Below are 21,304 nucleotides of genomic sequence, written 5' to 3'. Positions count from 1 at the left end.
ATTAAACATATCAGACATTTCTTAAAAGCAAAGAATGACCAGAATCAGGGACCGCCACCGACCATGACAATGAATGAGAGGCAGTAGCCTAGTAAGCAGCGGTATGGACTTGATTTGTGTTTCAAAGTCAGTCCTTTTGATATTTTATGATTGATTGCCTATTTCAATTCAATTGCCATTTTTTTAAATAGGGGGAAAAAAACAGGAGTCCAAGTAATAGGTTTCAATCACTACAATAAATCCATGTCTTATGTACAATTATAACATTTAGACATTGCAATCTAATTTAAAACAAAACTATTTCATACCAGGCTCCCTATAACATAATCGTTTCAAATGTGGTGACATGTAGGCCTATAAATCAATTTGGGGGAAATGTAAAACCTGCCCTGAGCTAATATAGCACCCTGTTACTAAACACTGTCCTCTTGTGGTCGTTTGGAGACATCGCAACTAAGGTCCTCAGCGTTCTACTCTCCCTACTCTCCCAGACACTAATCACCGTAATTACTGACACCTGCTGGTGGTGAACAGCTCTGGATGGAGGAGCGTGTCAGTCGGAGTGGAAGAACAGAACAAAACAAACTATGTTTTTTTGTTTTTATTTACTATTTTCGAATTTAAATTATGAAAAGTGTTGAAACCTAACAAAAAGTAAGAGTTTTGGACACACGAGGTTTCCCGTGGTTACTTCCACCGGACAATGCGGACAAAAACAACAACAAACAAACAAAACAGCATTTGTCATGACACAACATTTAGAACCGTGCACCATGTATCATGAGGTATGTATGTGAAAGTAATGTTTGTGTTTTATTTACTTCTTATTTTTTGTTCTAGGGAAATAGATAATCATATAACCAGCTGTAGCCCATTTCGGGGACCATGCTTTACCTTCTCTGTATTTGGGGAGACACGTCGGTCCAGAAAAGATAAACAAGGCCCGAAAGGCGGTAATTTATAAGGTAAACCAGGGTACCGAAAGGCGGTAAAATGGAGGCCCACTCAATGGGCTGTTGCAGGTCCTGCTTGTAGGCCTATATAGTCTATTTTGTATTTTATTTTATAAATGGCTGTTGTATATAGGCCTGTGCATGGTTATTCAACCATGTGGGTCCCTGGACCCACCTTTGAGAACAGGGCTCGCCACATTTTGAAAAGTTTGAATATACTTAATTGTAGACAAATTGGAGCGAAACCTTTCAACGTCAACAAGAACATATGTGTCCACGTGTTAGGGTGGAAGAACTCTGTATACTCCTGGCTGAGTGAGTGTGTTCCAAAAATACACTTTGTGTGTGTGTGTGTGTGTGTGTGTGTGTGTGTGTGTGTGTGTAAAGCAGGCTCAGTCTCCAGTGTATATTAATTATTAAACAGATATATTCCTTTGGCTTAAAACATCAGATGTGTCCACGCATATAAATATGGTAGACTATTTGCATTTGAGCTAATTAGGAGTCAGTATATAGCTGTGTGTGTGTGTGTGTGTGTGTGTGTGTGTGTGTGTGTGTGTGTGTGTGTGTGTGTGTGTGTGTGTGTGTGTGTGTACACAGTATGTGTCAGTGAGTTTGTATCTTTTTTTTCCATAAAACAAGAGCCTCATTTATTTGATGGGTTGACATTCATTTCAGGGATCTCTAATGAAATGCTGGTGTATTGCTCTATCTGTCTGTCTGTCTGTCTGTCTGTCTGTCTGTCTATCTGTCTGTCTGTCTGTCTGTCTGTCTGTCTGTCTGTCTATCTATTTCAGTGGTTGCCAAAGTGGGGTCCGGGGACCCCCAGGGGTACCTGAGGGAGTTCCAGGGGGTCCCCAGCTAAATGATAGTTTGGAACCAAATGGACCCTTATGTGTCTGTAACTCTGAGAGTGTACAAATGGAACCAAATGGACCCCATTTGGTTCAATTTGTACACTCTCAGAGTAAAATTAACATTGATTTTACAATATAAAGTGGGGGTCCCAGAGATAGAAATGCCATTAAATGGGGGGTCCGTAGACTGATGCATGTCAAACTGGGGGTCCTTGAAATTAAACGGGTTGAGAATCACTGTTAGAGCTGTAAAAACCTTCTCTTATGGGGGTCCCTGGCATATATTTTCAAATGGGGGGGTCCGCGGGATAATTAGTGTCAATTTGGGGGTCCTTGACATGAAAAGGTTTGGGAACCACTGCTCTCTCTCTCCCTCTCTCTCTCTCTCTCTCTCTCTCTCTCTCTCTCTCTCTCTCTCTCTCTCTCTCCCTCTCTCTGTCTCTCTCCCCCTCTCTCTCTCTCTCCCCCTCTCTCTCTCTCTCTCTCTCTCTCTCTCTCGGTTCTATATCATAATTGATGCCATTACCTGGCTGTATCTCAAATGGTCAAATATTTGACCATTAAGGAATATATGCCTTTTGTATTATTTCTCTATTATGCAAAATGTAGATTTTTATGTTACTTCAAGAGAAAAGGCTCGCTCGACTCAGACAGTCTTCTAAAGGTTCAGGGGGCGTGTGCTGGGTGCAGATTCAAAGAGAACATATAGAAAGAGAATAAAATCTGCATTCTCAGTCGTAGTAACTAGTAAGAGTCTTGTTTAACCCGTTTTGGGCGGCAACCCCATTTGGTGTTGTAAACATTATGTTATGATTTAGCTATTGAAAAATAGCAGATCTACAAGCTCATAGCGCGGCACTCGGTGCCGCGCTATGAGCTTGTAGGTCTGCTATTTTTGAAAAATCGTAAAAATGTGGTGCAAATCTTTAAATATATATTTCAGAGCGAAAAATTTTAACTAAAATATTGGCTTCTGGGGGGTCCCTGGAACTACATATTTTGAGATGGGGGTCCGTGGCCCAATAGAGATAATTCTGGGGTCCTTGACATGAAATAGGTTGAGCACAAGTAACTGACATAGAAACATGGGTTTTTCAGAAAACTATTAATAATAATAATAATAATAATAATAATAATAATAATAATAAAACTTTATTTGTATAGCACCTTTCATGACATGAAATGCAGCTCAAAGTGCTTTACACAAAAAAGAAAAGAAAGGCAGGGCATAAACAATACAGTGAGGACATGAATAACATTTTTTTTAAAAGACAAATAAATCAATTAAAAGCAAGGGTGTAAAAGTGGGTCTTGAGCTATTAGGATTTAGAAGCCTTTTTTTTAATCGACCTCAGTCCAAAATGGGTTAATAATGTTGAGGATCAGCAGCTGCAGTCAAACCAGACATGCGCGTAGTAGGCCTTCGTCAGTGTCGGATTTGTCAAGATTTTTGTTTTAGACATTGAGTTACAACTAACTGGTTAATCGATCGATAAGCTTATCAAAAAAAAACTCTGCTAAAATAGCCGGTGTAAATTTAAGCTGTACGACAGGTTGTGAGCTTGTACATTGGCAACCTTTTTAATAGCTAAATTATTAATTAGGTTTGACTTTGAGAACTACTGCTGTATAGCACCAAAATAAGTTCCCCCTATGAGCCGAAAGAAGCACTTTTAGTTCCATTTAGCTTCAGCGCAACCTTTTTGTGTATAAACTTCTAGCTTTACTTGATGCATACCTGGATGGGTCCAATAGTTGAAAAGACATCATTTCACCCTTCTTGAAAAAAAGAAAAGAAAGTGTCAAGCCCGGGGTGATTGATGACAGGCTGGGGGAAATTGATCGGCCAAATGTGTCTGTTTTTCTGAAATCTGATCTCTCTCTATCCGTTTCTTCTCTCTCCGCAGTTGATGTCCCATGGATGGGGAGGTCGGAGGGGAGGTGACGGGACGTCGGTTTCACTCCCAACATGATACTGAAAGTCCTCGACCGCCTGGCGGAGCGACCACGTACAGGTAGGCTAGTTCAGTGGTAGCTGATCTACGAGCTCACAGCGTGTTTCTTTACGGCGCGTTGTGAGCTTGATAACCGGCTATTCGCAAACAGCACCCCACAAACGCTGGCAGTAAATTAGTTATTATAGGTTTTCATATTGGCTCACACAAAGTAGCTTTAACTAATATTTCATTCATCGAATCCACCATCACTCCCGGTCAGAAATAAAATAAAGCCAATAATATAATAAACTCTTATTTGTTATACAAGCAAAATTGTCTCTCTCTCTCTCTGCGGATTGTTGGTTGGTGGTGGTGGGGGCCGGCTTCCCCCCCCCTGCCCACTGCAACTGAAAGTGTAATAACTGTTTAGGGATACAATCCATCAACCGCCGTCCCGTGTCACTGCGACGGGGAGGAACAGTTGATCTATCTCCCCGGGTCATCATTTCAGTCGTATATTGGATGACAAATAATTGGCCATTCATCAATAACAATAGATGAAAGCTGAAATGATGTATGGGCATTTTCTTAGGCCTGCTAATGTAGTAAAGATGGAGCCAGTGTAGGTCAGTCAAGCAGAGAGAGAGAGAGAGAGAGAGAGAGAGAGAGAAGGTGATGGAGGAGTAGAAAGATGGGGAGAGTGGAAAGGAAGAGGGCAAGAATGGATAGTATAGTAGGCTAAACGGAGAGGATAAGGAGAGAGATAATGTGAAATTGGAGAAAGATGGAGAGAGGCAAGGATTTATTGGGGAGAGGCAGAAACGGAGAGGAGGTGAAGTCGTTATCAGCTGTTGTTTTTATTTAGTTTCACTGGAACACACATCGCCTCCTGTCAGATGAATCTCGGGTTAATTAGCGGAACCACGAAGCGATCACACGCCTATTTTGCTGGCCGATTATGGGACTTCAAATCAATTTAACGATTATTTCAAACTTTTGCCACAATTTTGATTTATGAATGATACTTTTTTACATACCACCATTGTGCAACGAATAGGCATGTAACGACTCGCGATACGATTCGAATCACAATACCACGTTCACGATCGACAAATCGACAAAAAATCTTATCTCTTATATATTTTTTACAATACTGCTGCTGCTGCTGTCTCCCTGCCTCGTTTGCTGCTAACCTGCTGCTCATGAAGTTTTTGCAAAACCCACCGCCTCCCCAGCATCCACCTGTAGGCTCTGTTTCTAGATCCCCCTGCATGGGGGTCTTATTCATTCCCTGCAATTCTATTTGGCTTATAACTTAACTAAAATGTAAATGTTACAGGGAATGAATAGGGACAGAGCCCTGACGCTTCTATGCTCAATAAATATATATTCTAAAGTAATTCTAAGGGTTCTCTGACTGAAATATATATATACTTCTTCTAAAACTAACACAGTTACAACATGACATATAGGCCGAGACTAGAGTAATATAACCATGTATGTCCAAAACATTTTAACCCATTTTGGGCGGGAACCCCTTTTGGTGTTTTAAACATTATGTTATAATTTAGCTATTGAAAAATAGCAGATCTCCAAGCTCATAGCGCGCCACTCGGTGAGCTTGTAGGTCTGCTATTTTTGAAAAATCGTATTCTTTCAGAGCGAATGTTTTTTTTATTTCGACGTCAGGCCTAAATGGGTTAAAATGGCGAAAGTAGTGCACGACAAATCATGCTGTGAGCTTGTAGGTCTGCTGTTTCCCCTACGTTTATGCTTGTATGATGAAGCAGGACATTCATTTACAAAAAAAACAAACGACAACAAAAAATTGAAAGGTTTGTGCCATAATTGCCAGTGATGTCATCCTTTGTGGTGGCAGTACATCCCTGGCTGTAAGATCTCTTTTAGTTATTAAGTGTGTGATGTTTCATTGAGCGCCTATCAGTTCATGATGGATGTGCTGCTGCACACTGCTCTATTGATCCACACACACACACACACGCGCACACACACACACACACACACACACACACACACACACACACACACACACACACACACACACACACACACACACACACACACACACACACACACACACACACACACACACACACACACAGGAACTGATCCCTACACCACATGTAAGCCCTCTCAAATCTCCCTTCTCTCTCTCTCTCTCTCGCTGAACTCATCTGTCTGTCTGTCTGTCTGTCTGTCTGTCTGTCTGTCTCGCACGCATGCACACCACACCACACCACACCACACCACACCACACCACACCACACCACACGGCATATCCCTCCCTCTTGTCAGTCTTTCTTTCTTTCTTTCTTTCTTTCTTTCTTTCCTTCCATTTCTTTCTCCTTCAGTCTTTCTCTCTCTATCTCTCTGCCTCCATCACTCTCCCTCTCTATAGCTCCCACCACCCCTCTCTCTCTCTGCCCCCCCCCCCTCTCTCTCAGTGCTCAGTGCAGACAGAAGCCTGTATTTCTTGTGTTATCAGGGATTATTTGTCTTCAGGTGTGTGTGTGTGTGTGGTAGCGGCCTGTACATTCCACACACTGTCTCGCTGAGCACTGGGGAGGTAATGGATTCAATGAAATGTGTGACATGATTTCGGTGAGATTGGAGCAGTGGGGACGGAATGTGTGGGGCGGGTTCATCACTCAACCAAACACCACATCACTGGTTCTCAAACTCAGACCTCCAGTTTTCGGCATTAGGCCATCAGGACACCCATGACTCTGGAGAGGGTACACATGGATTTGTGTGTAGTGTGTCTCTTGTCTCTTTGCCTGCCTGCCCCTTAAAGAACTGTGGCGAGGGCCCCTTACAGAACTGTGGCGAGGGCCCCTTACAGAACTGTGGCGAGGGCCCCTTACAGAACTGTGGCGAGGGCCCCTTACAGAACTGTGGCGAGGGCCCCTTACTGAACTGTGTCGAGGGCCCCTTACAGAACTGTGTCGAGGGCCCCTTACAGAACTGTGGCGAGGGCCCCTTACTGAACTGTGTCGAGGGCCCCTTACTGAACTGTGTCGAGGGCCCCTTACTGAACTGTGGTGAAGGGCCCCTTACAGGGTGAAGGGCCCCTTACAGAACTGTGGCGAGGGCCCCTTACAGAACTGTGGTGAAGGGCCCCTTACAGAACTGTGGTGAAGGGCCCCTTACAGAACTGTGGCGAGGGCCCCTTACAGAACTGTGGCGAGGGCCCCTTACTGAACTGTGGCGAGGGCCCCTTACAGAACTGTGGCGAGGGCCCCTTACTGAACTGTGGCGAGGGCCCCTTACAGAACTGTGGTGAAGGGCCCCTTACAGAACTGTGGTGAAGGGCCCCTTACAGAACTGTGGCGAGGGCCCCTTACAGAACTGTGGCGAGGGCCCCTTACTGAACTGTGGCGAGGGCCCCTTACAGAACTGTGGCGAGGGCCCCTTACTGAACTGTGGCGAGGGCCCCTTACAGAACTGTGGCGAGGGCCCCTTACTGAACTGTGGCGAGGGCCCCTTACTGAACTGTGGCGAGGGCCCCTTACAGAACTGTGGCGAGGGCCCCTTACTGAACTGTGGCGAGGGCCCCTTACTGAACTGTGGCGAGGGCCCCTTACAGAACTGTGGCGAGGGCCCCTTACAGAACTGTGGTGAAGGGCCCCTTACAGAACTGTGGTGAAGGGCCCCTTACAGAACTGTGGTGAAGGGCCCCTTACAGAACTGTGGCGAGGGCCCCTTACAGAACTGTGGTGAAGGGCCCCTTACAGAACTGTGGTGAAGGGCCCCTTACTGAACTGTGGCGAGGGCCCCTTACAGAACTGTGGCGAGGGCCCCTTACTGAACTGTGGCGAGGGCCCCTTACAGAACTGTGGCGAGGGCCCCTTACTGAACTGTGGCGAGGGCCCCTTACAGAACTGTGGCGAGGGCCCCTTACAGAACTGTGGTGAAGGGCCCCTTACAGAACTGTGGTGAAGGGCCCCTTACAGAACTGTGGCGAGGGCCCCTTACAGAACTGTGGCGAGGGCCCCTTACAGAACTGTGGTGAAGGGCCCCTTACAGAACTGTGGCGAGGGCCCCTTACAGAACTGTGGTGAAGGGCCCCTTACAGAACTGTGGTGAAGGGCCCCTGGCGAGGGCCCCTTACAGAACTGTGGCAAGGGCCCCTTACAGAACTGTGGCAAGGGCCCCTTACAGAACTGTGGTGAAGGGCCCCTTACAGAACTGTGACGCGGGCCCCTTACAGAACTGTGGCGAGGGCCCCTTACAGAACTGTGGCGAGGGCCCCTTACAGAACTGTGGTGAAGGGCCCCTTACAGAACTGTGGCGAGGGCCCCTTACAGAACTGTGGTGAAGGGCCCCTTACAGAACTGTGACGAGGGCCCCTTACAGAACTGTGGCGAGGGCCCCTTACAGAACTGTGGCGAGGGCCCCTTACAGAACTGTGGTGAAGGGCCCCTTACAGAACTGTGACGCGGGCCCCTTACAGAACTGTGGCGAGGGCCCCTTACAGAACTGTGGTGAAGGGCCCCTTACAGAACTGTGACGAGGGCCCCTTACAGAACTGTGGCGAGGGCTCCTTACAGAACTGTGGCGAGGGCCCCTTACTGAACTGTGGAGAGGGCCCCTTACAGAACTGTGGTGAGGGCCCCTTACTGAACTGTGGCGAGGGCCCCTTACAGAACTGTGGTGAAGGGCCCCTTACAGAACTGTGGCGAGGGCCCCTTACTGAACTGTGGCGAGGGCCCCTTACAGAACTGTGGCGAGGGCCCCTTACTGAACTGTGGCGAGGGCCCCTTACAGAACTGTGGCGAGGGCCCCTTACTGAACTGTGGCGAGGGCCCCTTACTGAACTGTGGCGAGGGCCCCTTACAGAACTGTGGCGAGGGCCCCTTACTGAACTGTGGCGAGGGCCCCTTACTGAACTGTGGCGAGGGCCCCTTACTGAACTGTGGCGAGGGCCCCTTACAGAACTGTGGCGAGGGCCCCTTACAGAACTGTGGCGAGGGCCCCTTACAGAACTGTGGCGAGGGCCCCTTACAGAACTGTGGCGAGGGCCCCTTACAGAACTGTAAGCAGAAGGAGCGAGTGCTTTTTTAGTTTAGTTTTAGTAACATTTTAGTCACCCGGAATGTTTTGTGTTAGTCTAGTTTTAGTCGACTAAATATCATAAGATTTTAGTCGACTAAATCTACAGTTGATTTATTCGAACATAATGTATTTTGGCGGTCCTTGATGCCGTCGTAATGACAGATTTTTTCACCCTTAAAATAGCCGATCTACCCAGATTTTTTCACCCTTAAAATAGCCGATCTACAAGCTCACAACGCGTCGCGCTGCGACGCGTTGTGAGCTTGTAGATCGGCTATTTTCAGCATGCAACTAATTGTAAAATGACTTATAGTAGATCTCTTGTCCACTAGTCCCTTTCCTAACATTTTAGTCTAGTTTTTATTTATTGACAAAATTGTCAGTATATTTAGTCTTAGTCATCATACCTTAGTTTTCATTTAGTTTCCATTTAGTTTTCGTCAGTGGAAAATGGTAGTTTTTTTGTGGTTTTTCTTCTTTGTAATTATTTGTTTGGTCCAAAATATTGTGTTTGTTGTCATGATTTGTCACGACAATAGTCGGCTTTGTACGACGCTTATAAGGTCTTTAAATAAATACGTTTTGAAATGTCTATGGGAAAAATGCATTGGGAACTATTTCCTGGGCCTGGCGTCGTCATGAAATGGGGCGGGACTGCGACGCTCTATTATGATGCCAGTCCACCATCGTCCACTGTAAAACCGAGAGTAGAGGTACTGGTATAGGATAGAATACCAGCAGCACTAGAGCTATAGTATATCATCAGTAACGTGTTGTTGAAAGACTGTTGTTTCCTCAGTTAATGTCGTGTCTCAATTGGCCTCCTGGCCCTCGTCCATCTTAACACTCGTATTAGTCACTGTCAACGACAGGCCAGGGCACTGTGGTTATCAGCAGGTGGTAATCACACACACAGCTTGTTCTGCCTTCTTTATCACTCTGTCACTCTCTTGTTCACTTTTCATTCACTCTTACACACGCGCGCACACACACACACACACACACACACACACACACACACACACACACACACACACACACACACACACACACACACACACACACACACCTGACCCCATATCTCTCTGCTAAATTTTCTTTCTTGTTCTCCCTCATCCCTTTCACTCTGTCAACTCTCACATTCTTACCCCTTTATTTAATCTCTCTCCCCCCTCTTTATCTCTCTCTCTCTCTCTCTCTCTCCCCCCCCCCTCTTTATCTCTCTCTCTCTCTCTCTCTCTCTCTCTCTCTCTCTCTCTCTCTCTCTCTCTCTCTCTCTCTCTCTCTCGTTCGTCCAGTGGATGGATAGCTCCAGTCAGTATATTTTGCCGTCTCTGGTTGCCACACTCACTCAGTCACGGACACACTGCATTCTGGGTAAACATAGTTTTTACCTAGAGTGCACTTAGAACAGGGGTTCTCAACCCGTGGGTCGCAACCCCTCGGGGGGTCGCCAAATTATTTTGGGGGGTCCAATGAAGAGTTTACATATAGTACACATAGTACATGCATACACCTTCCCTAATGATTATATCTGGTTTCAGTATTTATTTATGGTGTATTGTCTCTATTATTAAGGTTATTGTAGCAGTCAATTTATATTGGGGGTCGGGAGGGGGCGGGGCGGGGGTCCCGAGACATTGCCAAAGCATTTCCGGGGGTCCCCGGCCAAAAACGTTGAGAACCCCTGACTTAAAAGACTGCAGTTACACCAGTGCGTCCCAGAACCGTCCCAAAATACAATTTGACCCGTCCCAAAGTAAATGTGTACAGTCCGAAAAACAAACAAAAGAAAGTTAAAAAAATAAATAAAAAAAATCCCAATGATAATGTGATTTATTTTACCCAGTGAACAGTGAATAGTCTAGTTCATACTTTGGATGACAGTTTTATATTTCTCCTCCTCCGTCCTCACTCGTGTTAACAAGGAATTGGAAGTCAACAAGTGCAGGAGCAATACAACAAGTCACAAGTGCACGATGATGATAATAATAATAATAATAATAAAACTTTATTTGTATAGCACCTTTCATGACATGAAATGCAGCTCAAAGTGCTTTACAGAGCAATGGAGAAAGAAAGAAAAGAAAAGCAAGGCATAAACATTAAAAAACAAGAGCAGTAATGCAATACAGTGAGGACATGAATAACAACAAATTAAAAGATCAATTAAAAGCAAGAGTGTAGAAGTGGGTCTTGAGCTGCGCTTTAAAAATGTCTACAGAGGCTGCCTGTCGAAGGTACAATGGGAGTTTGTTCCACGCCGTCGGCCCATAGAAGCAAAAAGCTGCTTCCCCGTATTTTTTAGTTGCCATTTATTTAGGCAAAGCAAGCAGGCCAGCAGTGGAGATAAGCAGTGACTGAGAAATGAAAAACTACGTGCTAGAGACCAAGTTAATGGAGTAGTCTCACACAGGTAGGTCTAAACATTGCAACAAGACTTGGAGAAGTGGCCGACGCATGCTGGCAGAGAAGAGACTGCGGTAACGCCATCCCCCACTCGCGAACTCTCAGTAACGTGATCCACCGGCCTGCGAGTGGCGGATGGCGTTACCGTAATGAGAAGAGAGCTACGTCGTTGGCGACAATGCTTCCAATATGGCTCTGTGCCTCGTGGAGAGAGCGGGAGGTCTGTCATACTGAGACAACATGTAATGCAGTCCAGGAAGGAAGTGAGACCAGTGACACTTTGAAATACTAAAATATCTAAAAACACATATTGCACACATAAAAACCCCCAGGAAAGTGTTTCTTGTCTCCCAAAACATCATAAGATCTGGTTACAAAAGGGGTGAAGTGGCACTATAATATGGCGAGTCAATGGTACATATATCTCTGTGCCCCAGAGAAGTAAGATTATCCCATTTAGGTCTGACCTCAACATTTTTAAAAAATCTTCTAAATCCTCCTTTTTCAAAAATAGCAGACCTACAAGCTTGTAGCGCGGCACTCGGTGGCGCACTGTGAGCATGTAGATCTGCTATTTTTCAATAGCTAAATTACAACATAATGTTTAAAACACCAAAAGGGGTTCCCGCCCAAAATAGGTTAAACAACGTTGAATGTTTTTTTTTTGTTTTTATTTTCATTTCATGGCAGATTATACATTTCACTCACTAGTCATTAACTATAAAGAGAATATTTGAAACTTTTAAAGTAATATCTTTCAAGGAAGATCTAGGTTTGAGAGAGGTAGTGCAACGCACTAGCACCGTCTGTTGACGGACCGCCACTCATGTTTTGTAACTCTGTATGTAAATAGTTATGGAAGTCATTGACGAATCAAGAAATGACTCAAGTCATTATATATCAGCATGCATTCCATTCTCTTGCATATTGTACCTTTAGTGGGGATTTCCGTAGTCGCGTTTGCAGTCTCTAGTCATGGTTTGATTGATTGATTGATTGATTGAAATATGTATTAACAGTTTGCAGAATTACAGTACATTTCAAGCACAAACTCAATACAAAGACTGCTAACTGTGAGTGGACAACCCAATTAAGCATTGTTTACAAGAGGGTCCACCTTGTTCAATTCATCAAATGGTGCAGTGGGGGAGAGGAGAGCGGGCTTAAGGCTCATACATAGTCTGGATTTTCGGTGGTTAGGTGACCACCGAACTACAACATGACGTCACGAGCCGCGTTGAAGAGCAAACCACCGCCACCGCTCCAGCCCTTCTCTCTGTTTTTACTCACCACCACTCAACATTATTTCAGCTCCGGTGGTCACCTCACCACCGAAAATCCAGACTATGAATAGGCCTTTTGTGTCCCATTGGCTGTGGGGCTTTAGTGTTCCATTGGCCGTATAGGGCTAGTCTCCCATTGGCTTAGAAGCCAGCCAATCATGAAAATTTCGCCACTATAGTCCACGTGACTAGACTGGAAAAAGTCAGATCATTGACCAGCTCTGCAAGCTGATAAAAAAAATAATAGTTTGATCCACTGTCCTCTCTTGTCCTCTCCCCCCCCCCATCTTCCGCTCATTCCTCTCTCATAGACTCAAGGGTATTTCCTCTCAGTATCAAAGTCTGCTTCTCTGACTTAGTACATTATACTCTCTCTCTCTCTCTCTCTCTCTCTCTCTCTCTCTGTCTATTCTCCCCTCCACCCCCCACCCCCCCCCCCCCCCCTCTCTCTGCCCGTGAATAATTAACCCATTTTGACCTGAGATCAGATTCTATAAATGTCTTCTACATCCTGACAGTTTTCTGAAAAAGCTATGTTTCTATGTCAGTCGTTCTTCGATTTTTCAAAAATAGCAGACCTACAAGCTCGTAGCGCGCCACTCGGTGGCGCGCTACGAGCTTGTAGGTCTGCTATTTTTCAATAGCTAAAGCATAACATAATGCTAACACCAAAAGGGGGTTCCCGCCCAGAACGCGTTAATGTAATTTCCCACCTTGGCTGTGATGAATGTATGCCCCTGCTCCCCTCGCGTGCCCTTCTCCCCTCGCCGGCCTAATTAAAGAAAACACTCCATGATTGCCTATTTTTCCTGGAGCGTGGCAACCTATTATTCTGCCTAGCACCTGATTAGGGGACTTATTATGCTTAAATTTAGATTGATCTAACCGGGCAGTCTAATAAAAGAGTACTTGGGGGCTTTGATTTAGGAGGAGAAATTGCAAGTTTTTCTGTTTTTTTCCACCCTCCTTTTTTCCCCCCTCTTCTGTGTCGGAGCCACTCACTGTGTGTAATTGTTATTACTAGGTCGTGATAGGCGAGACATGGCACGGGTTTGTTAGCCTATTTTGGGCGGGAACCCCTTTTGGTGTTAGCATTACGTTATGCTTTAGCGGCTGTGGCTCAGGAGGTAGAGCAGGTCGTCCAATGATCCATGGGTCGGCGGTTCGAATCCCGGTTCCTCCTGTCTACATGTGGAAGTGTCCTTGGGCAAGACACTGAACCCCAAATTGCTCCCGATGTGCTGGTTGGTACCTTGCATGGCTTCCGCTGCAATCGGTGTATGAATGTGTGTGTGAATGGGTGAATGTAATGCACAATCTATGTAAAGCGCCTTGGATAAAGGCGCTATATAGATGCACCATTTACCTATTGAAAAATAGCAGATCTACAAGCTCATAGCGCGCCACCGAGTGGCGCGATATGAGCTTGTAGGTCTTCTATTTTTGAAAAATCGAAGAACGATTGACATAGAAACATAGCTTTTTCAGAAAACTGTCAGGATGTAGAAGACATGTTTTAGAATCTGCTCTCAGGTCAGAATGGGTTAGGAGGGATGGGGAGGAGCAGGGGTGCGGTGAGAGAGAGAGAGAGAGAGTTCTGGAAATTGAATTAGAAAATGAGAGGGTCAGGACAACAGGTGACATTTTGCTACGGACTCGCCACAATAGAGCTGTCAGAGAGAGAGAGAGAGGTGTGTGTGTGTGTGTGTGTGTGTGTGTGTGTGTGTGTGTGTGTGTGTGTGTGTGTGTGTGTGTGTGTGTGTGTGTGTGTGTGTGTGTGTGTGTGTGTGTGTGTGTGTGTGTGTGTGTGTGTGTGTGTGTGTGTGTGTGTGTGTGTGTGTGTGTGTGTGTGTGTGTGTGTGTGTGTGTGGATTTATCCCGAATGATAAATCACATCCATCACCACCACAGCCCCCCCCCCCCCCCCTCCTTTTTTCCCCGTTGAAAGTGACATATTTCTGTCAAAGAAAGATTAATCTCTCTATCCGTGGCGACATAATCATCGCTAAGAATCAGATGTGGGGGGGGGGGGGAGAAGGGAGGGGGGGGGAAGAAAAGAAAATACGCGGGCAAATTGAGTTGTGTCTGGTGATGCGACGCATGGGGGGGGGGTGCGACGCATGGCACACTGATGTAAACGTCTCTAACCCATTCTGACCTGAGATCAGATTCTAAAAATGTCTTCTATACATCCTGACAGTTTTCTGAAAAAGCTATGTTTCTATGTCAGTCGTTCTTCGATTTTTCAAAAATAGCAGACCTACAAGCTCGTAGCGCGCCACTCGGTGGCGCGCTATGAGCTTGTAGATCTGCTATTTTTCAATAGCTAAAGCATAACATAATGCGGGAACCAAAAAGGGTTCCCGCCAAAAATGGGCTAATAGGAGGGAGGATGGAAGGATGAAGACTGTATTCTACAATGTTGATTAACCCATTTTGGGCGGGAACCCCATTTGGTGTTTTAAGCTATTGGAAAAATAGCAGATCTACAAGCTCATAGCGCGGCACCGCGCTACGAGCTTGTAGATCTGCAATTTTTTTTTGAAAAATCGTGAAAATGTGGCCCAAATGATTTGAATATATTCTTTCAGAGCGAACGTTTTTAACTCAAATCTTTGCTTCTGGGGGGGGGGGGGTCCCTGGAACCACATATTTTCAGATGGGGGGTCGGCGGCCAATTACATATATCTCTGGGGGTTCTTGACATGAAAATGTTGGAGAACGACTGGCATAGAAACATGAGGTTTTTCAGAAAACTTGTCAGGATGTAGAAGACATTTTTAGAATCTGATCTCAGGTCTAAATGGTTTAACACCAGCCCCAGTAATGTACCAGCAAACCAGCTCCAAAACGCTAATTGACAGTGAGCAAAATTGAAAATGCTAATTGGCGGTAGATGGTTATTGATGCGTCGCCCGCTTCTTCGGGGTCAAAGGCCTCACATTAACCACATGAACCCCATCGCTAGCGTTCCTTAACTCTGGGGTGAACATTTGGGCGAAAATATAGCTCACGGCGCGCCGCAAGTGCAGCTGTATGGTGCCTGCAAAAACCACCATGAAGGCTGTTGGTTTTAATCCACCGCGGTGCAATCCGGTTTTGTTGAGCGAACGCAACAAGGAAAAAGGGCCTTTCTGCGTGGAGTTTGCATGTTCTCCCCGTGTCCCCTAGGGTAGGTACCCTCACATGTTCTCCCCGTGTCCCCTAGGGTAGGTACCCTCACATGTTCTCCCCGTGTCCCCTAGGGTAGGTACCCTCACATGTTCTCCCCGTGTCCCCTAGGGTAGGTACCCTCACAAAAACATGCAGTAATCCTGGTCTCTAAAACTACCTCCCCCTGGCCAGCCGGGGCGCCTGATGGAGGGGAAAAGAACTGGTTGGAATAAGAAAAAAATTAAAGGACTTATCGATGTCTCTACAGGATCTGGAAAAGCTTGTCCATTCATTCATTGACTGCTGCATGTAACTGTGTCTTTACAGGTCTCCCTAAAACCATCGGTCAGACGACTTCAGAGGAGACCCCGGGGCAGACCAAGGCGCAGTTGGAGGAAACACATCGACTCACTGGCCTTGAAGCGTCTCGGAATCCCCCAGGAGGAAGTCACTAATGTTGCTCTGGAGAGGGAAGTCTGGAGCACTCTGGTGGAGCTGTTGCCCCCGTGACTCGACTACGGATAAGCGGTTGTGGATGGATGGATGGACTTCAGTTGATTCAGAGTGCTGCTGCTCCAATTAAGTAAGTCGATCATATCAATCCCGTTCTTAGATTCTTTACACTGTGTCAAATAATTCATTCAAAAAATACTGCTGCTGATTTATTAAGCATTGAATGGTTTAGGGTTAGGGGTGCCCAAAAGGTAGATCATGATCTACCAGCAGATCACAAAGGTAGACTCATAGAGTATAAAGAAGGATAGAGACCGAACTGGAGCGTTAGCCCCCCCCCCCCCCCCCCTATTCATTTCAGTGGAAGTTGCTCAGTGGCGTTTTGAAGCACCCGGAAGACTGCCGGAAGTATAATTATAACTCAATGGCTCGAGCTAGCGGAAGTTTAGCCTAGCCTAGCCTAGCCTAGCCTAGCCTAGCCCCGGACCTCAATTCTGAGGTCCGGGCTTACGCACGTGACGTCATGAACGTCCGTCCACCTCCATTAAAGTGCTGCAATTCACATTTTGCCAGTAGGTAGTGGCATCTTCAACGTTGGATAGCCTTACTGGGGACTTGGGTATACCACATGACATGCCTCTAAAAATATATACAGTATAATCACTTGAATTGAGGTGACTTCTTTGATTGACATCAAAAAGGTCCTGTCAGCTCAAACACACAATGCAATTGCAATTTGTTTTTCAAGAGTGCTGCACACAAAGTCAGTAGCATTACAACGTTATATACAAGAAAACCTACCAATTCCTTCCCCTTCTCTATTTCCCGTTCCAAGTGTGTCTTAAACTTAAAATAACAACTATTTTGAACAAAGGGATAATAATTATTTTGGTCGTTAGATCTTATTGAACTGGTAACTTTGATAGTAGCTCTCAAGTCAAAAAAGTGTTTAGGGCAGGGCTCTTCCATGTTTTTCAGGCCAAGGGCCTGAAAAACAACAGGTAAAGGCCTCTTTCAGGCCCTTACCTGAGAGAGAGATGAAGTAGTCTTGTGCGATATCATGAACTAAACATAGTCAGAACCAGTGTTGTTTTTGGCAGTACATTTTGATTTTAGTTTTAGTCATAGTCTCTTGAATTGTTTTAATTTAGTTTTAGTCACATTTTAGTCACCTGGAATGTTTTAGTGTTAGTCTAGTTTTAGTCGACTAAATGGCATACGATTTTAGTTGACTAAATCTACAGTTGATTTAGTCGACTAAATCTACAGTTGATTTAGTTGACTAAAATGTATTTTGGTGGGCCTTGATGCCTTGATGCCGTCGTAATGACGTAATTTACACTTGCTGAAAATTGTAGGTCGGCTATTTTCAGCATCAACCAAGTGTAAAATGACTCATACTGGATCTCTTGTCCACTAGTCCCTTCCTAACATTTTTGTCTAGTTTTTAGCTGTTTTTAGCTGAAATTGTCAATACATTAGTCTTAGTTTTAGTCATCATAGCTTAGTTTTCATTTAGTTTCCCATTTAGTTTTCGTCAGTGAAAAAAGGTAGTCGACGAACATTTTTCGTCTTAGTTTTAGTCGACGAAAACAACACTGATAGACATATGAAGGTAGACGCCTCTTCCGGCTCTGGGGCGTCTGTATCTCGAGGGAAGGCAACATGGGAGGCAAGCTTTCCCCAGATTCCTTGCGAAGCATAGCGGAAGCAAATCGGAAGCTTGCCAAGCTTCCGGGGTACGTATAACGGAAGGGGACGTTCGGTAAGCCAATCAGAGGCCGGGGCGACTCTTTCCCAGCAGGCAAATGGCCTATCTCACAGCCCCCTTTCCACTCCCACTTCCGGTAGATAGTGGTGTCATTTAACATTAGGCATTTACACTTTTTTTTCTCTGGAGAATCTAAGTACATTTCCTAATGTCAAAATGTCAAAGACCGATAATAATATGAAGAAAACACAATGGTATAACAACTCAAATAAGTAGAATAAACCTTACCTTTACAAAATGGTAGTTTGTGGCTTGTGAAAATACCTCTTTTAACATGGAAGCCTATGGACCGCAAAAAAAATAACACCACTAGCTCCAAAAGGGGCGTGGAAAGGGGGTGGGGAAATGCTGTGAGATAGGCCTATTGCTTTGGCAATGTAAACGGAAGTCCCGGAAAAAGACGTGCTGTGATTGGCCAGTATAGTCACTATGTGACACTGTGTGTGTGTGTGCGTGTGTGTGTGTGTGTGTGTGTGCGCGCGTGTGTGCATGCGTGCGTGTGCGTGTTCTCTATCTTCAAAAGATTTTGAATACTTGTACTGTGGTCGGTACTCTAACAGCGTTTCTTTATATCGTGGCATCACTACTTTTACTAAAACCAGAGTACTTACTTCCACCACTGGCTTTCTGAGACCTTTAACCCATTTAGGCCTGACATCGAAATTACAAAAATGTCTTTTTTTCTGCAAAACCTCATGTTTCTATATCAGTGGTTCTCAATATTTCATGTCAAGGACCCCAAAAAGTATATGTAATCGGCCGCTGACCCCCATCTGAAAATATGTTGTTCCAGGAACCCCCCCCAGAAGCAAAGAGTTGAGTTAAAAAACAGAAACTCTGAAAGTATATATATTCAAAGATTTGAGGCACATTTTTCACGATTCTTAAAAAATAGCAGATCTACAAGCTCATAGCGCGGCACTCGGTGGCGCGCTATGAGCTTGTAGATCTGCTATTTTTCAATAGCTAAAGTATAACATAAAGCTTAGTTAGAACACCAAAAGGGGTTCCCGCCCAGAATGACTTAACTGCCCGTGTGGAATGATGGCGCGCTCCGCCCGTGCCCTTGCTCAAATCTCGTTAGCATAATTGCCACAAAGTGATGTGCCCGCGCTTGCATTTTGATAAATGACACGATTAGCGGTTCAAATGAAGAGAGTGACTCGAGCCATGCAGGCACGTCAACCCCACCACCGGGCAAATGGAGTCTGTCTCTCGTGTCGGGAAGTCAGAGCAGAGTAGCATGTCTGTCTCTGATCATGTGGATTCACGGAAACCAACCTCGCAACTCCACGTTTCATGTTAAAGGAGAATTCCATGCTAGAAGGCTTTCTTACCTTTCTTTGTAGTCGTTACGTCCCCACCAAAGGGGTCCAGGTGTTATTTTGTGCAAAAGCTCCTTATTGGCTATTTCCCCTACCATAAGCCCTCAATGAATTGCATTGAATTGAATGGGAATTGAATGGGGCTATGGGGTGTTGTGCTAATTTGCTTATTTGCATCGAAATATGTAGTAAAGTATGCCGCTTGGGATATTATTTACATTATGAAGAGAGGATATATACAAAAAAAATATTTTGAGCGATGGAAATAAGCGAATTAGCACAACACCCCATAGCAAAACCCGCTCGGAACCATGGATGAATTCGGACATACTGGCTGCAATGAAAGCCAGAGACAAAAAATGCTCTGAAGTTCTAAAATGCAAGTCAAAGCTAGCCAAGCGCTTCGACAGTGTTCGCCAAGCTCGTTTGAACAACCTAAATACACAACGAATCAAACTACGAAACAGTGTAACTGCCATGACCAAATCAGCTAAAAGTAACTTCATTAATGATAAAGCTGAGGAAAACAAAAACAATCCTCATGAGCTCTGGAAGCTACTAAACAATCAACTAAGCTATGGTCAGAAACTAAAAACCAGATTTTCGAACATAAACATCAAATCTGACAACACTCTCATCACTGACAACCTTGATGTGGCCAACTACTTGAATATCTTCTTTACAAACATATCAACAACTCTGGTTAACAAACTGCCCTCCCACTCTGGGCTCTTTGGTGTAGAGCACATTACAACCTTCTACAAAAACCTAGGTGTTTGTAAAGACGATTTTAAACTAGTTATGGTAACAACTGATGAGGTAATTAAGAAACTGAGTGCCCTCCAACCCCACAAGGCCACAGGACATGACAACATTCCCTCCAAATTTCTCAGAGACTCAGCCATCTCTATAGCTCCAATCATCACCCACATAGTAAACCTCTCCATCAAACAGGGACAGGTCCCCCAAGATTTCAAACTGGCCAAAGTAACCCCCTTGCACAAGAAAGGGAGTAAATTAGACCCCGGCAACTACCGCCCTATTTCTATTCTTAGTTCCATCTCGAAAGTGATGGAAAAAATAGTCTATGAACAGGTTGAAAAGTATCTTGCCACTAATAAATTATTGTACGAGTTCCAATCTGGCTTCAGAACATCCCACTCCACTGACACATGCCTCCTCTATTTGAGCGACCACATCAAACAAGAGGTGGACGCTGGCAAATACTGCGGCATGGTCATGCTGGACCTCCAAAAGGCTTTTGACACCGTGAACCACTCCATACTGGTTAACAAGCTAAAAGCAATTGGTTTCGATAGCACATCAGTGAGCTGGATGCAATCCTACCTGGAGGGGAGAGAACAGATGGTGGAAGTGAACGGAACACTGTCCCCCCCCCTCCCAGTGAGCTGTGGCGTTCCACAAGGAAGCATACTAGGGCCTCTACTGTTCCTAATATATGTAAACGACATGACTTCAGCCTGTGACTGCAACTTGTTCCTGTTCGCAGATGACTCAGCACTGCTGGTCTCGGACAGGGACAAACTGCAGGTTGAAAATGCCCTCAGCTCTGAACTCGGTAGAATCTGCACCTGGCTCGCTGATAACAAACTATCTTTACACCTGGGAAAAACTGAATCCATTCTCTTTGGCTCTATTAGTAATCTCAGCAAGGCAAATGGCTTCTTGGTTAGAGTGGGTGACAATGTTATCACACGTAAAGATGAAATTACCTACCTAGGTTCCATCCTGGAGGCTAATCTTTCCGGTGATAAAATGGCCACCAACGTAATCAAAAAAGTCAACCATAGAACAAGATTCCTCTACAGGATCTCCTCACTGGTCAACAAAAACACCTTGAAGACCTTAACAGGAGCCCTTGTACAGGGTTTCTTTGACTATGCATGCACCTCCTGGTACCACAGCACCTCAAAGGCCCTTAAAACCAGGCTCCAGACTTCCCAAAACAAACTGGTCAGGCTCCTACTTGATCTAGCCCCCCGAACCCACCTCACCCCTGCCCACTTCGACAGGCTGGAATGGCTTAGGGTCGACGACAGAGTACAGCATCTTGCAATGGGTCTGGT

The 21,304-nt window shown here is 45.2% G+C and overlaps 1 long non-coding RNA gene across 1 annotated transcript in view; it reads left to right on the top strand.

Annotated features, from left to right (window-relative positions):
- Positions 1 to 3,719: 3,719 nt before the first annotated feature.
- LOC306917296 overlaps positions 3,720 to 21,304 on the top strand; it is a 36,028-nt gene continuing 18,443 nt past the window's right edge. The window contains exons 1-2 of the long non-coding RNA XR_013789141.1: positions 3,720 to 3,825; positions 15,996 to 16,251. This is a non-coding gene — a long non-coding RNA (uncharacterized lncRNA). The remainder of the gene's footprint in view (positions 3,826 to 15,995; positions 16,252 to 21,304) is intronic.

The sequence above is a fragment of the Electrona antarctica genome (assembly GCF_951216825.1).
Source record: "Electrona antarctica genome assembly, chromosome: 24".
Taxonomy (NCBI): Eukaryota; Metazoa; Chordata; class Actinopteri; order Myctophiformes; family Myctophidae; genus Electrona; species Electrona antarctica.
Note: the sequence above shows the minus strand (reverse complement) of the source record. Positions and strands in the feature narration are given on the sequence as shown.